The 20,458-nt window shown below is 46.8% G+C and overlaps 1 protein-coding gene across 2 annotated transcripts in view; it reads right to left on the bottom strand.

The window, feature by feature from the left end:
• The window catches only part of Mideas (mitotic deacetylase associated SANT domain protein), a 66,664-nt gene extending 46,436 nt beyond the window's left edge, over window positions 1-20,228 (bottom strand). For both annotated transcript variants that reach the window (XM_026401024.2, XM_026401043.2), the window contains exon 1: window positions 20,144-20,228. The gene's annotated coding sequence lies outside the window, so the exon portion shown is untranslated. The remainder of the gene's footprint in view (window positions 1-20,143) is intronic.
• Window positions 20,229-20,458: the final 230 nt, after the last annotated feature.

Genomic DNA, 20,458 nt, shown 5'->3' with positions numbered 1-20,458 from the left:
TCTTAACTATTTTACCCTAAAGTTCCTTCTCCCAAAAAAGCTTCTCCCTTTCCAGGCAAGATTTTTTTTTTCCTCCTGAAAAGACCCCACTGAGTGATACCTCTGTTAGGAACCTCTGTTGGGATCTGCCCAGGGAAACGTTTTCCAGCATTTATTCAGTGTCCCATTTGAGGTATTCCTCCAAGGCCACCCTTCGTGTCCTTTCCACCACTCTTTCCCACAGTGCTGTCACCACTCTGACGCCTGTACCTTCCCCTCACCCCTTCTTTCTTTTTTTAAAAAATATTTTTTTAGTTGTAGATACACACAATACCTTTCTTTTATTTATTTATTTTTAGGTGGTGCTGGGGATCAAACCCAGTGCCCGCTGCGTGCTAATGCTCTACCACTGAGATACAACCCCAGCACCTCCTCACCCTTCTTACCTGGTCCTTTGAGGAAGCAGAGAGCTCAAAACCACCCCAGGCACTCAGTTAAGCCATTGTATATTGAGATGTCACTGTTCTCTCTAATACCCTGGAAACCCCAGGGGACCCCCTCTCAGCTCACACTTACTTCACCTGTTCTGGGGCAGGGCCATGCCTGCCACACCAGCCCACAGCTGTCTGCATCTCTCGACCCTCCCACCTGCCCCTCCCTGGCCTCCTTCCCCTACAGGCCTGGGCCAGGTTCTGAGTGCCTTTGTCAGCCCTGAGAGGGAACTTCTGTAGATGTTCCCAGTTGCTGCTGTCACTCTGGGAGAGACGTCTGGCTTGGTGGAGGGAGAAGGACAAAACAGGTGTGGCTGCCAGGGAGGGCACGGAACAGAAACACTCTTCTTCACAGAGGGAGAGCTGCCAGCTTCCCTGAGCCTTGACTTCAGCACAGTCCCACATTCCCTGCAGAAGGAGCCCTGGACCCTCACTGACTGTCCTCTGGTGCCTGGCTTCCCTATTTTGTGGCAGTGATCCAGGAGAAATGGGATCCCCAGAGATAAAATGAGTGCCATGGGGCATGCTTTAAAGTATTATTTTTAAAAGTTTTTTTTTTAAGTATTTATCTTTTAGTTGCAGTTGGACACAATATGTTTATTTTATTTATTTATATGTGGTGCTGAGGATCAAACCCAGGGCCTCACACGTGCTAGGCAAGTGCTCTACCTCCTGCTGAGCCACAACCCCAGTCCTAAAGCATTATTTTTAAATTTAAAAAAAATACTGATAAGTGGTAGACTAGAATCTAAAATTCATCTTCAAGGGAGCGTGCAGGTTAAAAGCATAGGTTAAGACCTGAATTTGGCTCATGCTAACCTCGTGACTTGAAGCAAGGTACTTAATCACTTAGTTTTCACATCTGCAAAATGAAGATGGTAAGAACTTACAAGTGTCTGGTACACATTAAATCTTTGATAGGTGTTGGCTATAATTTTTTTCCCCCATCTCCTAACTGATCTCCTTGCTTCTAGTCTTATTTACATCCAGACTGCCCTCAGAGTGCTCCTCTTCCCCATAGCTCCTGCGTAAAGCTGGGTCTGTAGCCAGACTGTTAACACAACACCCAGCTCTGCCCCAGCCCCATCCTGACCACTGCCAAAGAACCTGAAGTTCCCCAAGACACTTGCTTTCTCATTCTCTTACTCCTCACACTCATACTCCGCCTCCCTCTTCCTTGATCTGCAGTTAAACCCACAGCAGTTCTTCCAGGAATCCTTCCTTGACTCCAAGCAGAGGAAGACTGCTGGAGTATATCCTGTTGGAGCTCTCCCGGATCCCCTTTATCAGGCTGATGTCTCATCCCCCAGCAACTGTGAGCACACAGTTGTCCTCCAAAGAAGCCTCTGGTGGGACCAATTCTGTGCTGGGTAGTTCCTGCTGTGGGACTCCCTGTGGGCTCCAGCAACACATCCTTCCTTGCTTAACTGCTTTTCCTGTCTACACTGCCTTCTTCCTACTGAGGGCTCTTCCTAAATAAACCCTGGAATCCAAACACCTTCTTGGCCTCTGCTCCTAAGGATCAGAAGAGTCATCTCTCCCCTAAACTCCCATGGCATCCTGGTTATCTTTACTCCATTGACTACATATTATTCTGCTCTGCTTCCTGTACCATCTTGGGGATGAGCGATCTATGGTCCAGGATCAGAGGTCCTCAAGGGCACAGCCTAGATCTTCCTCCCCTTGCTATCTGTGGTGATGCTTGTGATAAATGCATGAATGAAACAGTATATATGAAAATTTTAAATAATAAAATATAACATATCATTATTACTTTTATTCCTATTCTATTTCATTGATTCAAAAGGTATTTTCCCACTCTAATATCTCAGAAATCAGGATGCTTCTTCAAATGGACAACATATGATTTTTTTTGTGTGTGTGAGTGTGTGTGTGTGTGAGACAGAGAGAGAGAGAGGAAAGAGAGAGATGGGGTCTCACTATGATGCTCAGCTTGGCTTTGAACTTCTGGGTTCAAGTGATCCTCCTGCCTCGGCCTCCCAAGTAGCTGGGACTACAGGAGTGTGCCACCACACCCAGCTTGCATGTATGGCTTAATTAGCAACATTTTCTCTTTCTTAGCAGTACATAAAATAATGATGCATATTATAATCAATGGCTTCTTGGGTTCAATGGTGTATGGTGTTATTATTCTTATTACAACTGACGCTCGGTCTCCTGGTTCTGGGGCCTACAGTGCCAAGTCCTCAGAGCTGTATCTGAGCTTAGTAGCCCTGAAATTTTCACAAAATGACCTCTAGAAATGCCCATGAAAGCAGGTCTATATAGAATAACCTCTGGATTGAGAATCATGTGAGCAAAGTTCTAAACCTGGTTCTTCCTCTAATTTTCTGGATGACCCTACATAGGACCTATCTAACTTCTGTCAAGCTTCTGCTACACGCTTGACACAATGCAGGCCCACTGGATCCACTCAGCACCCTGGGAGGAAGCCATTATCCCCATTTTATAGATAAGGAAGCTGAGGTTCAAAAAGGTTAAATGGCTCTCCCAAGGTCATACAGATGGAATTCAACCCTTGGACCCTGATTCTCTCTCTCTACGATATGACAGAGAATACCTCTCTGGGCCTGTTTCCCCAATAAGGAAGTTAAATAAAATGAGGGGTCATAGACTGCAGCCTGACAAGCCATTTTCCCTCACGGGTGTATTTTTTCCACCCATATATTATGTTTTATTTTGATTGAATTTATTACCAACTTTTTTTTTTTTTTAATCAGAAGACTTAAACTTTTTAGACATTTTAAAACTCAGAATTTCTGGTTCATCATGAAAAAAAAAAATAGAACACAGGCCACAGTGAGCCTTCCTTCTGCAAGGGGGATGGTGCTTGGCTGCAACTCACACATTCCAATTTTCTGTTGGTCCCACCCCTTCCTAGGCCATGGGTCACTGTCATTTATCATCACACTTGTGCAAGCCCCCCAGACTAGATGAACTCCAGTGCTCTCTCCAGCTCTAGCAGCCTGCAGGGCCTCCCCAGACTCTCTCAGAGCAGCTTCCTCCAAGGAGATCACTTTATCTCACACACACACACACACACACACACACACACACACACCCCAAGAACCATACAGACAAGCCTCCTGCCTCCCTTCAACCGCCTGCCCTTCAGCTCCCATTCCAGGGATCCCTAGTATCTGTCACTCATACCCCTAGTAGTCAGAGGGCTGAGGGCTAGAGTTGCTGGGGTGGTGAACCAGAGAAGGGGGGTGGGGATGGGGGTGGCGCCGACTGGCAGCAGAGAGGGAGGAAAGGAGGAAGGATTCTGTTTCCCAGCAGGAAAGTGGTTCACAGAGATAAATGTAAGAAGGAGGCTCCCCAGTTGCAGGAGATGAGCAGGGTTTGACACATGAGGAAACACAAACAGCAAATCATCAAGAGGAAAAATGTACAGTCTCAGCAGCAATTTAGGATATGCAAATTAGAACACCATTAAGGCCCCATTATGGCCCCAGTCAACGTGAAAATAAGTAAATAAATAAGACAAGAATGCAGCCGTTGGCAAGGTTATGGGGGAACACTGCACATACGTTACTGTGCTACCATAAACTGTTTAAATCTTTCTAGAATGTGATTTGGCATTGTGTTGCCACAGTCTAAGGCTCTGACCACGTAATTACAGTGAAAATAATCTAAAATACCACCACAAGAGTAGTGCCTGTATATAGAACAACAAAAAAATGAAATCCATGCAGATTCTTGTATGGTATGATAGGGTAATGGAGCAAAATATGAATGAGCTCAATAAATGGACCAATCCAAAGAAACTACTTGATGAAATCATGTGAAGTGACAAAATCAGCACAAAGAAGTATGTTGAGGGGGACTTACAAAGTTTTATGTTAACACTTTCACAGGGACCTTTAGAAGCAATCAGAAGAGAATTCTAAGCAGTATAAATTGTTAGAGTGCAATGTTTATTCTGTTAAGTTGATAAAGATAGTTTAAATAACAATAAGGACTAGGATAACCATGATGATCATGATCATGACCCTGGTGCAAGGGCCACTGAAAAGGACTTCACCATCATAAAAATAGCTCAGGGCACAGTCCCAGGGGCAGGAAGACCCAGGCCCTTGGCCCGATGATGAGGACGGGAGAAGGAATGCAAACTGGAAGAGGATGGGTTATGACTAGACAGGAGAAAGGCCTCTAGAACTTTGAAAGACACCTCTCACAGAAGAAAACAAAGTTACCCAAATAAACCCACACCATTTAACCTCTAACATCCTGGTGCTAACTCTTACTGCTGCCTTTGCGCTCTCAATTTTACTAATATCATATTTCAGCAGCTTCTGAGGTGGTACCAGGGCTCTTTGTGGGCTAGCCTAGGAACCCAATCACCATTTATAGCATTGTTTCTATGGAAATGTGTTTTAAGCTTCAAAAAAAAATTGAGCTGCTGACAACCCTGGGGCACACACGTGGTCTCTAAATTAGGGAACTGAGACAAACTGGGCCCTAAACTCAGGAAGACACCCTGTTACTTAGATTCTGTGGAAGTTAATATTTCCAGCCATCAGCAATGATGGGTACTGAGCTGGATGCACTGGAGGATGAGACTGGGGCCAGGACATCTAGGACTGAACATGACATATTAGGGAAGCCTATGGATCACTGCCTCTCCTACTCCAAACACACACACACAAGCACTACTTGTCCCAGAAGATGTGAAACAGGTCTGGGTACCCTTCACGAGCATCCCAGCCAGCCCTAAGCCCCTGCTCTTTCCAGTTCCTCTCTGACCCTGACAAACCTCCAGCCACAGGTTCTATTTCAGTCTGATCACAAAATGAAAAAACTCCAAATCTTTACAGTCCTAGAATTTGGTTTTAGCAGATAATGTTTTAGAGGTAACCAGGGCCCCAGTTGGGCCTAGTTCCCTTCACAAGCATTCTGTTGTAGTGGCCTCTGTTCTAGCAAGCTCCAACCTGCCCACTCAAGTTATGCCCAGGGCTGTCCAACCCCCAACCACCTCAGGACTCCAAACAACACCAAGGAATCTCCATTTCCTGTCCTGGTCACACTCCCAGGCTGGACTCAGGGAAAGGCTGAGCAAGAATTCATAAGCCAAGAAATTTCCCTATTCTGAAGCCAAGGCTGTGCACAAGAGGCCAACACAAGGGGGAGTGGTGAGTGAGAAGACCATTCACTAGGCACCTGAAGTTTAGAGATACCACAGCTGATAGGTCAGAAGAAGACTGGCTGCATAGCCTCAGGGCCATTTGCAGCTGCACGTCCCAGAAGAGCTCCTGGTAAGATGGGGAGTCAGAGGCCCTGCCTGTTAAGCCAGAGGCGGGTGGGATGAATGTGGGACTTCAAGAGGCTCGCACTAAAGAGCAACTCAATATTGAAATGTGTGCAAGAATGGAAACACCCAAGACACTACCTCACTGGGGCCCCACCTGGGTGAGGCTGGCTGCAGGAGGTCAGCTTGCAAAGCACACACACCCTCCTGCTGCCTGTTGGGAACTGCAGAAGAGAGAATCAGCTCCCTCCCGCTGTGGCTGGGGCCACAGTGAGTGGGTGGCTCAGAGCCTCAAGGGTTACATGCTCACCCAGCTGGTTCCCTGGAAACCCAGGTGTGAACAATCTTCTGGGGCTCTGAGGCCACCTGGGGTTGCCAGCCCCTGCGTAGGAGGCAGAGTCCATGCGGTGAACCCCGAGGTTATATGGTTGGCCAGCCTGTGCAGCCAGGCCAATCTGAATCCTCCAGCCCCTGCATGCAGCAAGGCTGGCTGATAAGACAGAGCAGCTCCAGCTTCCTGGTGGTAACAGATGGGAGGCTTGGGGTCCCTCCCTGGGCCTCCTTCCCACCCAGATCCAAAGTCTGTGATGTTAAGGCCTTGTCTTTAAAAAAGAAAAAGTATGGAATATATATATATATATATATATATATGAAGTAATTTCAAACATGCAATAACTTATTCACCTAAAACCAATATTTACATTATGTTAATTTAATACTGCCCATGTACCCAGTATGTATGCACTCACCCAATGTATGCATAGGCAAATTTTGTGTTTTACTTATTTTCACCAAAATTCAAATTTTTCCCATGAATTCACATCATTAATGTAACAACAGCACAATATACCTCGGCATTCAAGTATCATGAATTCCACAGCCACGCCGAACATCAAGGCTGTTAACAGTATGGGGTTGTTTTTGTTTTGTTTTGTTTGCTATTTTGTATTTAACATGATGACATAAATAATACCTCTAGGCTTATAGCTCTATTCCTTTTTAGAATTATTTCCTTAAAATTAATTCCCAAGAGTAATACTAGTAAGAAAAATTAATATTTTCTTACATTTTAAAATATATGTTGTTCTGTGTGAATTACCTGGATGGTCTATTTTCTAAAGTAGTTTTCCTGGCGCCACCTCTCAATCCCACCAATCAAGGTCTACTTTTTTATTTTCAGGGCTGGGGATCAAACCCAGGGTCTCACACACAGGTGTCCTCTTAAAATGTACTTTTCCCAACTCCCCAGTGTGATGGGCATCTGGAGTAACACCTTATGATTGAATGGATCCTAGAGGCAGCACAATTGATTTGCTGTGGAGAGAGATGAAGCAGGAGGACAGAAAAATGTGAATAGGAAGGTAGAGGGCTGAGAAGTGTAGGGAGGGGAAAGGGAAGAGAAAGCAGGCCTCAGGGAGACAAAGATGAAGGCAGATTCCATACACTGTCCCTCCCAAAATGAGCCAACACCTCCCTGAACATTGAACCCACCCCTCCCACCACACAGACTCCCCCTGAGCTCATCTTCCAGGGGCCAAGAACAAAGATATCGGAGGGGAGGGGGTATAGGGGTCGGAATGATAGGAGAATGGAATTGGACATTATTACCCTATATGCATATATGATTACATGACCTGTATCACTCTACATCATGCACAACCAGAAGAATGAGAAGTTATACTCCATTTATGAGTGATGTGTCAAAATGCATTCTATCATGTGTAACTAATTAAACAAATTTTATTTTTTTTTTAAAGGACAAAGATATACATTGATGGGCTCCTAAAAGAAACTCTGTACTCTGTAACTGAGTTACTTCTCCTGTCACTAAGTTTCCCAGGTTAGCTTTGAACTTGCAGTTCTCCTGCCTGAGCTTCCCAAGTAGCTGGGAATATAGGTGTGCCAAAGAAAAGTCTTTCTGGGGCTGGGGATGTGGCTCAAGCGGTAGCGTGCTCGCCTGGCATGCGTGCGGCCCGGGTTCCATCCTCAGCACCACATACAAAGATGTTGTGTCCGCCAAAAAATGAAAAATAAAAATATTAAAAAAAAAAAAGAAAAAGAAAAGTCTTTCTAGAAAGATAGTCCAGTTCATCAGCCATGGTGGGAAAGCTGTTCCCCACAGCATTCTCTAAGTGGCATACAGACCCCAGGATAACTATTCAATGACAAGAACTGCTTCTGCAAGAATTACAGGTCCCACTAATGAGGCACCACAGAGACACCTCCTGCCAGCCTCTGTTTACAGGCTTGCAGAATTTCCAAGTGGAAAAGGACTCATGTCATCTACCCCACCCCCATTTCATAGACAAACTGAGACCCCATATTCCTGCTTTGGGGTTCCTGCTGTACCCTGAAGTCACTGTCAGAAAAATCTGTTCCTCTTCACCCTGCAACAGGAAGAGCCACAGCCCGTTTGACAGCCTCGTGACCTGCTGAACAGAGCTTTCATTTGAAAGAGCACCAGTCTCTCCTCCCATGGTCGGCTGACTTGTTCTCTGCAGAAAGCCAGTAGAGAGTGCTGGGCATAGAAACCGAGGTGTCCTCTGAGGGCAGATGGTATCCATCCTTCTTTGAGGTGAAGGAAAGTCTTTGCCACCTTTAAACCAGCTCCTCAACACAGGTCCCTTCTCAGAATGTCCTGTCAGAGTTCTCAGAGTGAGCAAGGCCAGTTGCCAGGCTTTGGGTCCCCAAAGCCCCTTCCCATCTTCACCAAGATCTTGTTGGTAGCCTCAAGGAAGACATAGAGCAACCAACGTGGCAGCTGCACCATGCTAAAGGGAAAGCTGGGGGCGATCATGTGGATAACCTGCTCACCAAGCACACCTGCTCACCTGAGCACAGGTCCACTACACCCCCCCCCCATCCCTCCCAGGCCCTACTACGAGACACTATGAGGTGCCAGGCAATCTAATAGGCAGATGAGGAACCAGACACACCTGCAGCTGCCTCTAGCACTCTACAGTAGGTAAGTTCAGTGGCACAAACACCAAGGTGGTTAGCTCAGGAGGGTACCCTGGAAACAGGTGACTTCTGGCGGACCCTGTGGGCATCTGCCAAGAGGAAAAGGGCTGGGAGGGCATTCCATGCAGAGGCAACAGTAAGCAAAACCCAGAGGAGTGAAAGTACAGCCAGGAGCGGGATGGAACATAAAGAGCTGCACTAGGTTGGAAGGGGGGAGCAGGAGAAGTTGGGAAGGTGGGCTGAGGCTCGAATGAGGGCCTTGGGTGGCATTCTGAGGAAGGCGGGGTTTCTCTCACAGTTCTCAAAGGTTGTTAAAATGAGTAACATCAACTGGGCACAGTGGGGTGTGCCTGTACCTCCCAAGCACTACTCAGGAGGCTGAGGTGGGATGATGGCTTGAGTCCTGAAAGTTCTAGACCAGCCCAAGCAACAGAGCAAAGACCCGGACTGCGCCCCCCCCCCCCAAAAAAAAGTGACATGACTAAAGCTGTGTCTTGGTAAAATAACTCAGGTTCTTTGAGAGTTCATTCCCACTTTTATCTCCACAATTTCATTTTATCTTGACACAAATGGGTAAGTTCAGTGTAAATTAGGCCAGAGTCAATACTGTCCAGGAACGTCCTGTCCCCTCCCCTTCTGGGGGCCATCCTGACCAACACGAGGATTACTTCCAGTCTGGGGCTGCAAGAACCCAGCCTATGATACACTCAGCATCATGCCAGCAGTGGCTTTCCACTTGGAGGCACCAGAAGAAAAGTCTTGGCCCACTCACAGTCACCATAGCCAAGAGTTGGTAAGTTCAACACCACATTTTTCTTTCTTCCTTCCTTCCTTTCTTCCTTCCTTCCTTCCTTCCTTCCTTCCTTCCTTCCTTCCTTTCTTCCCCCTCCTCCTCCTCCTCCTCCTCCTCCTCCTTCTTCTTCTTTCTTTTTTTTTTTTTGGAAATTGATTCCTTTGTCTAAGGTTATTGGAATTGAATAACCACAATTCCAATCAAGGGGCCCTTGTTTCAAAGAACTATAACTAGACTATCTAAGACAAGGAAGGGGCTGGAGCTCACCTGGATTTTGCATGAGAAAAGTGGGCAAGGATGTGAAGTTGATGCCAACATCCCCAGGTACACAAAGCCTGAGCTCCTTTGGCTCTCTCTAGCAGGAGACTGGGTAGAACACTTAATAGACTGACATCTTCAGAACTAAAAAGGTGCCTGCTGCTGTCGTGGGAACAACTTGGGCACCAGGGAACTCAACTGTTTTCACAGGTTGAAGCCAAAACTCCAACCTCTAGCCTGAAAAGCAAGGTAGTACCCCACAAATACCCCATAGCTCTGTGAGTCTTGCCCAACCCCGGAAGAGGAGCAGAAAAGGAATCCTGTTAGAGAAACAGAAGTCCTCAGAATGCAGTGGTGAAGTTTTCCAAGTGGAATCCAATGTGCAGGATCCAGATGTGGATGATTCTTTTCCACTGGAATAGTTTAGATTCCAGAGGAGAAACCCAATTGTTAATGAGATGTTCAGATCTCTAGAGCATATAAGAATCCTAAAGCTCAGCTAGAGCTAAGAATTTGGAAAGATGTCCAAAAAGATTAACATGACATGGATGTGTTCAGTGGTCCAAGGGGAACGTCTTGTCTTCTCCTCCTGCATCCAGCACTGCCCAATCACTCCAGTCTGAGGTCTAGAATGGGCTTCAGATTCTATGAAGGACACCTATCCCCCAAGCATGTGCACCCCTGTCCTGGTTTTATGCAACTGACATTGAGTCCTGATGGAAAGCAGAGTTGCACCTACCAATGAGAAAGCTGCAGTCTCCAGAGCCTTGTTTTTCAGGACCAACAGCAAGAAACAGGCATATGAACCTGGGCTGACTGGATGTTCAACCTGGGCTTTGCCCCTAGAGTAAGTGGCACAAAAAGTCCTGTAGAGTTCAGAACACATTCTGGAGGGAATGGTAGCCTCCAAGTCTGCTCACAGCAGTGAACACAAGCCAATGTCTACACCATCCTGGCTTTGGTTCTGGTCACTCAACTTCCCATAAGTCCTGATTGATTTCTGAGACTTGCTATTCACAGCCTTCCAGAACATTCATTGAGCCACCATATACCCTTCCAATAAATTCCTTTTCTCCTCAAGTTTGCCAGACTCAGCTCCTGCTATCTGTAGACCTAAGAGCTGGGTCACTTCAGCATTTCCTTCAACCTGAAGCCACAGACAAAACCAGAAGCCAAAACTCCAACCTCTAGCCTGAAAACCAAGGTAGTACCCCACAAATACCCTATAGCTCTGTGAGTCTTGCCCAAGGACAAGACTTGGCTCCTCTGGCCTCTGGGACAACACCGTGCTTAAGCCTCCATCTTTTCCTCTGTGAGTAGGGTCTACCTAAAATGTGCACATCAAGCTGGGAAGCATTCCTGAGAGGCTGTGGCAGGAGGAAGGCAAGTTTGAGGCCAGCCTGGGCAACTTAGTAAGACTCTGTCTCAAAAATAAAGAAGGGCCAGGGATAATAGCTTAGTAGCTCAATAGTAGAGTGTTCCTGTATTCAATACTACACACACACACAGAGAGAGAGAGAGAGAGAGAGAGAGAGAGAGAGAGAGAGAGAGAATGAATGAGAATCTGATCTACCTTCTGGGTGTCCGTAGACAATTCACACCCTTATAATGCAATGGGGAGCCTTAAGAGGGAACACAGGGGCCAGGCTTTGGAGCAAGGTGCCACTACACACTCCATCTCATCCTCAGCAGCCCCTACTGATTCAGAAGAAGGTCCAAACCTCTTAGCCAAAAAGCATGGCCAGCCTAAGACCTGCCTGCCCCTCCTGCCTTTGCTCCTTCATGACCCTCCAATTCAGTTAGTTCCCAATCAGATTGTGTTGTGTGCTGCCTCCAGGACTTGCCTGAGCTGCTCCCTGTCCCTGACACCCCTTGCCACTTGGCGGAAGCCTACTCATTTCTTGGGCCCCTCGGGCAGCCTCTTGTTCATTAATGCCACAGAAGTAACTGAGCACAGACAATATGAAAGGCACAAATCCGTCCCAGGCCTTTCCTGACATTCTGCTCCCCCTACCTCCCACCCCCGGAAGAAGTAACCAATCCCCTCTCCTGAGTCCGGGAAATCCCTGAACACTTTCACATTGATTTCTGTGGTATTTAATGTTCTTGGCTTTTGTGCATGATTGTTCCCCTCAGACTGTGAGCACCTGAAAGGGGGAGCCTGAATCTTCTTTATCTTTGTATCCCCAGAGCCAAGCACACAGTAGGAGCTCAATAAATGCAAGTCACATGAGTGTGTGAAAGAATGAAAAAGATGAAGGAAAGCACCCTGTAAAGCATGAGGGGCAAGGCTAGCCCTGCTATGGCTAGGGCCTGTTCTCTTTTTGTCCATAATTACAGAAGTCAGATCCTAAAAGCCATCTGCTGGGTCAGCACAGCTTCCCTGGAGAGACGGTGAAAGAAAACCTGAACCTTCCCATCATTTCTAGTGCAAGTGCAAAAGGGGCCAGAGCATAGTTGTTAGCTTCTGAGTTGCCCTAGGATGTCTGAAGAGGAAGTTGACAGATTCACACAGGTAGACCCCTTATAATGCAATAGGGAGACCGGAGAGGGCACTTGGTGGGTCAGGGCCTTACAGCAAGGTGCCCACTACACATGGGCACTACCCTCTCCCAGCCCCACACCAAGCACAGGGCAACCCAAGCATGAGCTTTCATCTGCAATCTTGGGTGAACAAAGGTTTAAACCTACTCCATAGTCTCTTCTCTATTACATCTTGCTCGTCCATTCTAAGGGCTTTTCTTGCTTAACCTCATATGGTTATTTCCTAACTTTCAGTCTGATGATCTTCTCATGAGGCCCTTGACAATGGACTCTCTTAGTATGTCCATTCAACTGATACAAATTCAAATAGTCAAGCTCAGCAGAAGAAAAGAAGAGAAAGCAAGGGAGGGAGGGAAAGAAGGAAAAAAACAGAACAAGCAAAAGCCGCATAAACCCGCTGTTTCAATCAGGGGTTAGCCCATGGGCTAAGAGCCCAGAGTCTGCTGCCATGGGGATATCACAGAACAAACATCTCTGTGTGTTGAGTGAGGCTGTAGCATTTAAACACATGCCTATTTCATATTACATGGCCCCCACTTCTGGTACTCAACCTTAGAAACAACTTATTATTATTATTATTATTATTATTATTATTATTATTATTAACCAGAGATTGAACCCGGAGCGTTTAACCATTGAGCCACATCCCTAGCCCTTTTTATTTTTTATTTTGAGACAGGATCTCACTAAGTTACCTAAGGCCACAGTAAACTGCTGAAGATGGCTTTGAACTTGCAATGCTCCTGCCTCAGTCTCCCCAGTTGCTGGGACTCCAGGTGTGCACCACTGAACCTGGCGAAACTACAACTTCTAAGACTAAAGGAACACATTCAGATAAACTCAAATATCAAGAGCCAGTATGGCTGCTGCCTACCTAGTGTCTTCTTAAAGGACTTTCAAGGTTAATTTTGATTATAGTTTCAGTTTTCACCTCACATGCTGACGACTCCACCATATTCCATCTTCCCAGTGACAGATTCTCCCTTAGTCAGCTCTTCCCTTTGGGTCTGACCTGTGTCAGAAACTAGGCTGCATACCTTGTGGGGGAAGAAGCATGTGGGATCCCTTTGCACCCCTCATTGTGCCAGGCTCAGTGGTGAGCGCTCCATGGCTAGTGCATAAAGGCCTGGCAAGGACAGCTGGCCACACTACCTGCTATTCCAGGAGTGCCACTTCTATGTTCCTGGGCCTTCTCCTTGTCTCATGGGAAATGGGAGAATTTATCTCCTTGGCATTGCACAATCTATGATCCACACTTAGAAAACACTAAGTGATCTTGTTGTTAACATTAGACTTAGACTTAAATGAATCTGGTTAGAAGACTTTGGGGACTTAATTAGGTGGATAGCAACTAAGATCGATTAAGGCTAGTGTGTTGCGAGCTCAGTAATACTGCACAAAGTTCAACTTATAGAAGTCCAGGTTTGAGCCCCAGCACTGCAAAAAAAAAAAAAATGAAAAAAAAAATCAATTAAGAATGCAATAATGGGGTGTGGCTCAAGTGGTAGCGTGCTCGCCTGCATGTGTGCGGCCCGGTTCGATCCTCAGCACCACATACAAACAAAGATGTTGTGTCCACCAAAAACTAAAAAATAAATAATTATTAAAATTCAAAAAATATATATATTTATTTTTTAGTTGTAGTTGGACACACTACCTTTATTTTATTTATTTATTTTTATGTGATGCTGAAGATCGAACCCAGGGCCTCACATGTACTAGGCAAGCGCTCTATCACTGAGCTACAACCCCAGCCCTTATTTTTTTCTTCTAAGTATTTTCTTTCTGAATATTTGTGTAATGTCTAAGGAAACTAAAAGATGATCATTTTGTGAAACTGTAGATCCTGGAAAATACTGAATTGTTAAATTCACTAATAATATATAACTTCTCAGAAATAATTTTCTATGGAAATTCCAGTTTCACCCTATAATGGTCATGAAAATTTTTTCAATTAAAAGTGAATTCAAGGGCTAGGGTTGTGGCTCAGTGGTAGAGTGCTTGCCTTGCATGTGTGAGGCACTGGGTTCAATTCTCAGAACCACATATAAATAAATAAATAAATAAATAAATAAATATCAATAACTAAAAAATATATTTTAAAAAAATGTGAATTTAGGAGCTGGAGATGTGGCTCAAGCGGTAGCACACTCGCCTGGCATGTGTGCGGCCTGGGTTCAATCCTCAGCACCACATACAAACAAAGATGTTGTTTCCGCTGAAAACTAAAAAATAAATATTAAAAAAAGTCTCTCTCTCTTTAAAAAAAAATGTGAATTTAAGCTGGAGGTGGTGGCACACACCTGTAATCCCAGAGGCTCAGGAGGCTAAGGCAAGAGGATCACGAGTTCAAAAGTCAGCCTCAGCAACGGCAAGGCACTAAGCAACTCAGTGAGACCCTTTCTCTAAATAAAATACAAAATAGGGCTGGGATTGTGGCTCAGTGTTTAAGTGTCCCTGAGTTCAATCCCCAGTACCAAAAAATAAAAAATAAAAAAGTGAATTCAACATATTAACTTCAACATTATATGTAGTTGCAAAGAATTGGAAACATACCAAATGTTCTTCAATAAGTGTCTAGTAAAATAAATTATATCATTTTTATATAGTGGAATACAATTTAGCCATTGGAAAAAAGTAAGTCAGCTTTGAATGTATTGATATAGAACAATCTATACCTTGCAAGATACCTTAGTGTATCATTTGTTAGCATTTGTTTATGTATGTATGTATGTTTTCTTCTATCTGCTAGGACTACATCTGGAAGAATGGGTAAAGAATGTCAAACTGTAGGGCTGGGGATGTGGCTCAAGCTATAGCGCACTCGCCTGGCATGCGTGTGGCCGGGGATAGATACTTGTTTTTCTAATCCTATTACATTTACATACATATATACATATATAGTAATCTCTTGTCTACGTTGAGATTATTTCTGAGACTTACTTTCTACTGTATAGCACTGTATATACAATTTTGAATTGTAAACTGTATGTATTAGTGCTGCAAATAAAAAAGACAAAACTGAGGAAGAAAGAACCTACCAGATTTTATTTTTAAATAAGACCAAAAAATTTAAAGAATCTAGCTTACAGGGTACCTTCTATGGTATGCAGGTTATATCTCGATTAAAAAAGAAAGAATGTAGCTTACAAAATAAGGTTGTGATGAATCGCTTGAGAACTGGGTGGAGGCTGTGGAATCCTCCTCATCAAGCCCAATGTCAAGAGCTAGCCAAGATCTCCCCAAGATTCAGTTTTATAGTTTAGCCTAGTTTTATAGTTTCAAACCTGATTGGGCAAAGCCCAAGCCTGCAGCCAACCTGGAAGCAGCTCTTTGCTCTTCTCATAAGACCTGCCAGAAAGCTGATCCTACCTCCTTCTAACTGTCGGGTCCCCAAAGAGGGCCAGACCAACCCAAGGCAACAAACCGTCAATCCTCAGGACTGACACCACAGCATAGAAGCCCATTGTGAGGCAGGTCAACCAGGCCAAGTCAGAACAACAAGGATCCAGTGCCACAGCTGGACAGATGAAGTCTGATACCCAGGAGAAAAAGGTGCTAGGAATGGAGAAAAACTAACGAAGTGCAAACCAAGAGGAGCTGGAGAGAGGCTGGCAAGCAGGCGAAGGCAGGTTTAGGTCAATGTTTAGAAATAAGATCAGGAACCATGGTTCTTGGCTTGCGTGTGCACTTAGGTACAAGCGGAGAAATTTGACAACTAGTCCATTTGTATGATTATCAAATGTTTATTGGAACTTTCTATGAGTAGAGCACCAGGTCTGGAGATACAAACATATACAAAATAAAACAAGGGCTTCCAGTTAGTTCAAAAGTGATGACTTTTACCCAACTACAGGCACATTTAAGGAGCTGAACAAAGGTAGGAGCAAAACCACAACCCAAAAGAGAAGCTGAAAATCCCTAGACCAAGATTCAAGGTTTTCTTCAACACAAGGCCCCAGTGGGTGTTACTAAAGTTGCAGGGAAATTCTTAAGGAAGGGAACTTGAACAGATCTGGAAGGGGAGTAGTGCTGACCCAAGGGGAAGAGAAGAAGGAGGCATATTGGGCCTCCGGGGAAGCATGGGAGGTAGGAATGCTTGCCACTGGTGGTTTGGACTAACACCCAGAGTGGGTCACTGGGTCAGGACTGTGAATTAGGGCAGGACAGCAGTGGAGTCCAGACCCCTGTGTGGAAGGCCCTGACTACCAGCCCAGAAGTTTGACTCTTACCGTGCAGACAGTGGGGAGTCATTGAAGGTTGCTGAGTAGGAGGGTGACCCTGGCAAACAGGCATTTTAAGTGAGATTACAGAGCAGCCCTTTATCTGGGGCTTATTCAAAGCCCTGTGAATTTCAAGTGGCACTTCAGACAGAAAGTCCTAACGCTTTTGCCCTGTGTCATGTAGACCAGAAAAGGAAGGTTTAAGAGTCTCACAAAGAGATGCTTCAGTGAGAATGAGAAATGAAGGGGAGGAGGGGTGCTTTAAAGAAGGAACTAGACTTACAGAACTACCAGCCATGGCATCTGGAAAAGTGACCTGCTTTCTTAAGGGTCTGGAATGCCCTCTTCAGCTGGGGGTGCTCAATCTCCTTTTTTGGAGGTAAGTTTTGACGTCAAAACACTGGGTTGCCGTGTCAGGAGTAAGGTAGCCAGGAGGAAGCAGATGAACAGAAAAATACATATCAGGTCTGGACAGCATAAAAGGTCTCCATTCTAAGAGCACCCGCTTCCACAGGGCTTCTCCATCTGCCTCCCTCAGGAGCACACTGGGGTTTTCTGCTGGAGTTGCTGAACTCCAGTATTTTTCCTCTTGGAACACTAAAATTATTTTGAAATCTGTCAAGTTTTGAATTAGAGCTTTTACATTACTGTCCCTAATTGTGCACAGCAAGGCAGCAGGCAGAGCTGCTCAGAGGCCATGAACTGGGCAGCAACTTCAAGCCATAAATCAGCATTTATGTAAGGTGGGAGAGGAAGTCAGGATTCAGTTTCTGGTCTTAAACTGGACTGTGTCCCATTGCAAGGCAAGCTCTGTGAATGCAAAGGCAAAGCCAAGCAAGCCCAGGAAAGGGCCTGAATTTTGTGCAAAATTCAGCCAGGCTGAAGAAGTAAACAGGTCAACTGTTTGGTAGACCCACCACTCCAAGGAACCCCACTTCTTTCTCTGATCCTTGCAAGAGGCCCCTCCCCTGTCCTCTTCCAGCTACTCTAGGACCTTTGGGCATTTTTAACCCCTGAAAGGTTTGCAAACTCAAAGCTTGCTTTCTTTTGGGCTCCTTTTCTGGCCCTCATGCCAAGTGTTGGGCACCATTAGGCATTCACTAAAACAGTCCCAGTCAGGTGATGCAGCTGACCAGGACCTTGACAGTCAAGTTCAGTAAAAAACCAAATGTCCCTAGAACAGGGTGTTATGCAATCTAGGGTGGCTCCTACTGCAATGGGGCTTTTGCTCTAAACCTCATTCCCCTGTGGCAACTGTAACCAGACATCCCAGGCTTTCCAGAACTGTCCTGATTTTACATGTTTGTCCTGGAGTCTCTGGAAGCACATAGGTGGGACTGCCAGGGACTGTCCCCTAATGTTTTGGTTTGACAAATGGTCACTGTGCACATGATACACAGCTGGCATGAGCCTGCAAAACAGCATATTCCTTCCAGGTGAAGTTCAGCTGTTTGGTCGGGAAGAGGGCCAGGCATGGAGGCGCTCCAGGGTCATCGGTGCCTGCCACACTGAGCAGATAGGCTGCCCATGCACTGCAGTGGGGTGGTGCCACTGAGTCACACACCAACCTAGCAGGGCTGAGTGCTGCCCTGTGAGTCTTCTGCGTAGGACAGGGTGTAAGCTGGTTGAGATTTGGGATAAGAGAAGAATGGCCCTGCACAAATCCAGTACATGTTTTTGACAATGTAGTAGAGGAACTGTGTGATCCCTCTACTACAGTTGGCCACCTCTGAGGCCCTCAAGAAGAAACTGCTTTCTTTCCACACTTGCAGGCTTGAGTCCCTTCCTGCAAGCAGCATCTTAGTAGATGTACAGACCACCACCTGGTCTGTACTGCAGGCCTTACTTTGGAAGCAGGCCTCAGGGAGCGCCACTGGAGAAAATGTGCAGTGAGTTATTCCTCTGCCTGCCCCTGCCCCAGACACCATCACAGACATAGTTTTAAAACCCCAGAAAGATTTCTTTGGCCACAAAGTATCTTTCCCCTGTGGCCAGAACATAATAAAGGAATTAGGACCCCCCCCCCCCCCCCCCCCGGCCCCGCATTAAGTTTCTGCAGGTGACACTTCAAGACCCAAGAGGAGTTGGCCAACTCAGACACACATGGTTTGACAAGTCTTCCTAGTAGTCCAGTCACCCATGCAATTCTGCTAATTCAAACAGCTTTCCCGTTTAGAGAGGTTGATAGCCATCACCTGGCTCCTTTACCTGCTGACGTCATCCCACATTTTCTCCAGACACAAATGAGGGTACAGCTCCTGGCACAGTTTCCAGGCTGCCTAAGTTAAGAGAGGAGGGATCCTGCCCTCACGAGTTCACTCCAACTCTCAGGCCTTTGGCAAGTTGTCAAAGGTTAAGGGAGAGGCAAGGAAACAAATCACCTAGCTAAGGTTGAAGGGCAAAAGAACGTAGAGACTTGCAGCTCAGGCCCAGATCTGTCCTGGGCATTTGCAATGCAAATCTGCGTTTTGTTCGCCACCACCAAGATCTTGCACAATAGCCTATGTTATAAACATCCACGCCAACAATGCCTGACTGTGCAATCACGCTGTAATTACAGGCCGGCAGGAAGCTGCTGCTTGGAACTGCACCACTCAACCTCTAGACATCCCATCTCGGAGTCTCCACCGCTCGGACACACATTCCTGCACACATCTCGAGTCCCCGCCGGGCTGCTGCTGCTACAGTTGCAGACACAAACCAGGGAGCCCGGGCGCCACCCGCCCGGCCCGCCAAGCCTGGAGTTACTCCTCAGGGATGTCATAAACTTCTCAGCTGTTCTTTAAAAGACCCTGCGCCACGAGGCTACCGAGGGCGGCGGGAACCACCGTCAGAGTTTCCAGGCACATTCCTGCAGCACTAGCAGTTTTAGAAAACAGAAAAGAACGAGATGCTACAGAGTCCACTGGAAGCGGCTTTCTGGGTTTTATATAGAAAACACTCACATATGTACGTGGGCGTGCTGACAGTTTTTATGGCTAAATTGCAAAGTGTTAGGCCTTAGCGATTACCTTCAGGTTCGGGATGCGGTAGGGGGAAGAGATAAGGGTGGGGGAGTCAGGAGGGATTCGTTGCAAAGGGACTGGGGGGCAATTCGGGTTTTGTTTTCTGGAAATGCGTAGGGTGGTTTTTCCAAACTTCTGAGTTGCTCTATTCACTAGAGGGCCAAGTAAATAAAAGTGGGGGGAAAGTTCCTGTAACTTCCTTCCTGCAACCTCGTAGAGGGCTACGAAAAGGAAGAGAACGTTTCCCAGGGAAACGCTGGGAGTGGAATGGGGGTGGCTGCGCCAGTCTACAGGGATGGGGCGTGGGACAGAGGAGCCGCCCCAGAGTAGGCCCCGGGAAGCCCCTTCCCCGCACCCCTTTTCTCTCAAACGGCGCCTGGAACCCGCCTGGCTGCAACCCTAGCTGTTTTAAGTCCTGTAGCAAAGCAGCGACTCTAGGGGTGCAGCCAGGGGCCCTGATCCCCGCCGCCCAGCTCCTCCCCTGCAGTGCCTCCTCGGTACCACCGCGCCCGGCCCGCCACATCCCCGCCCGCGCCTGGTAGCCTGAGCCCCAGAACATTTCCAAGCCCCACATCTGCACCCCGGCAGCGGAAAGGGGCGCGGAGCCCGCGGCTCACCTGTGCACTGGATCCCGGAGCGGCTCCGAGGGGCGCGGGGCGCGGGGTTCAAGCAAGCGCGGCCCGCAGACTCAAACTTTGTTGCTCTCGGGACGGCGCAGTCGTCACTTCCTCGCAGAACGGGCGGCGCAGCCTGGGCTGTGACCCAACTGCTCGCGCGGCGGCGCGCCGGGCCCTACAGCCACCAGCCCCGCCCGCGCCCGGGATCTGCGCGCCCAGAGCCGGGGAGCTGGCTCTGGGCTCTGCGCTTCCCGGGCCGCGCGGGGAACCAGAAAGTCTGAGCGATCTTCTACCAAATGCAGCCGCTGGGGAAGC

The sequence above is a fragment of the Urocitellus parryii genome, chromosome 6, assembly GCF_045843805.1.
Source record: "Urocitellus parryii isolate mUroPar1 chromosome 6, mUroPar1.hap1, whole genome shotgun sequence".
NCBI lineage: Eukaryota > Metazoa > Chordata > Mammalia > Rodentia > Sciuridae > Urocitellus > Urocitellus parryii.
This window is presented reverse-complemented; position numbering and strand designations above follow the sequence as displayed.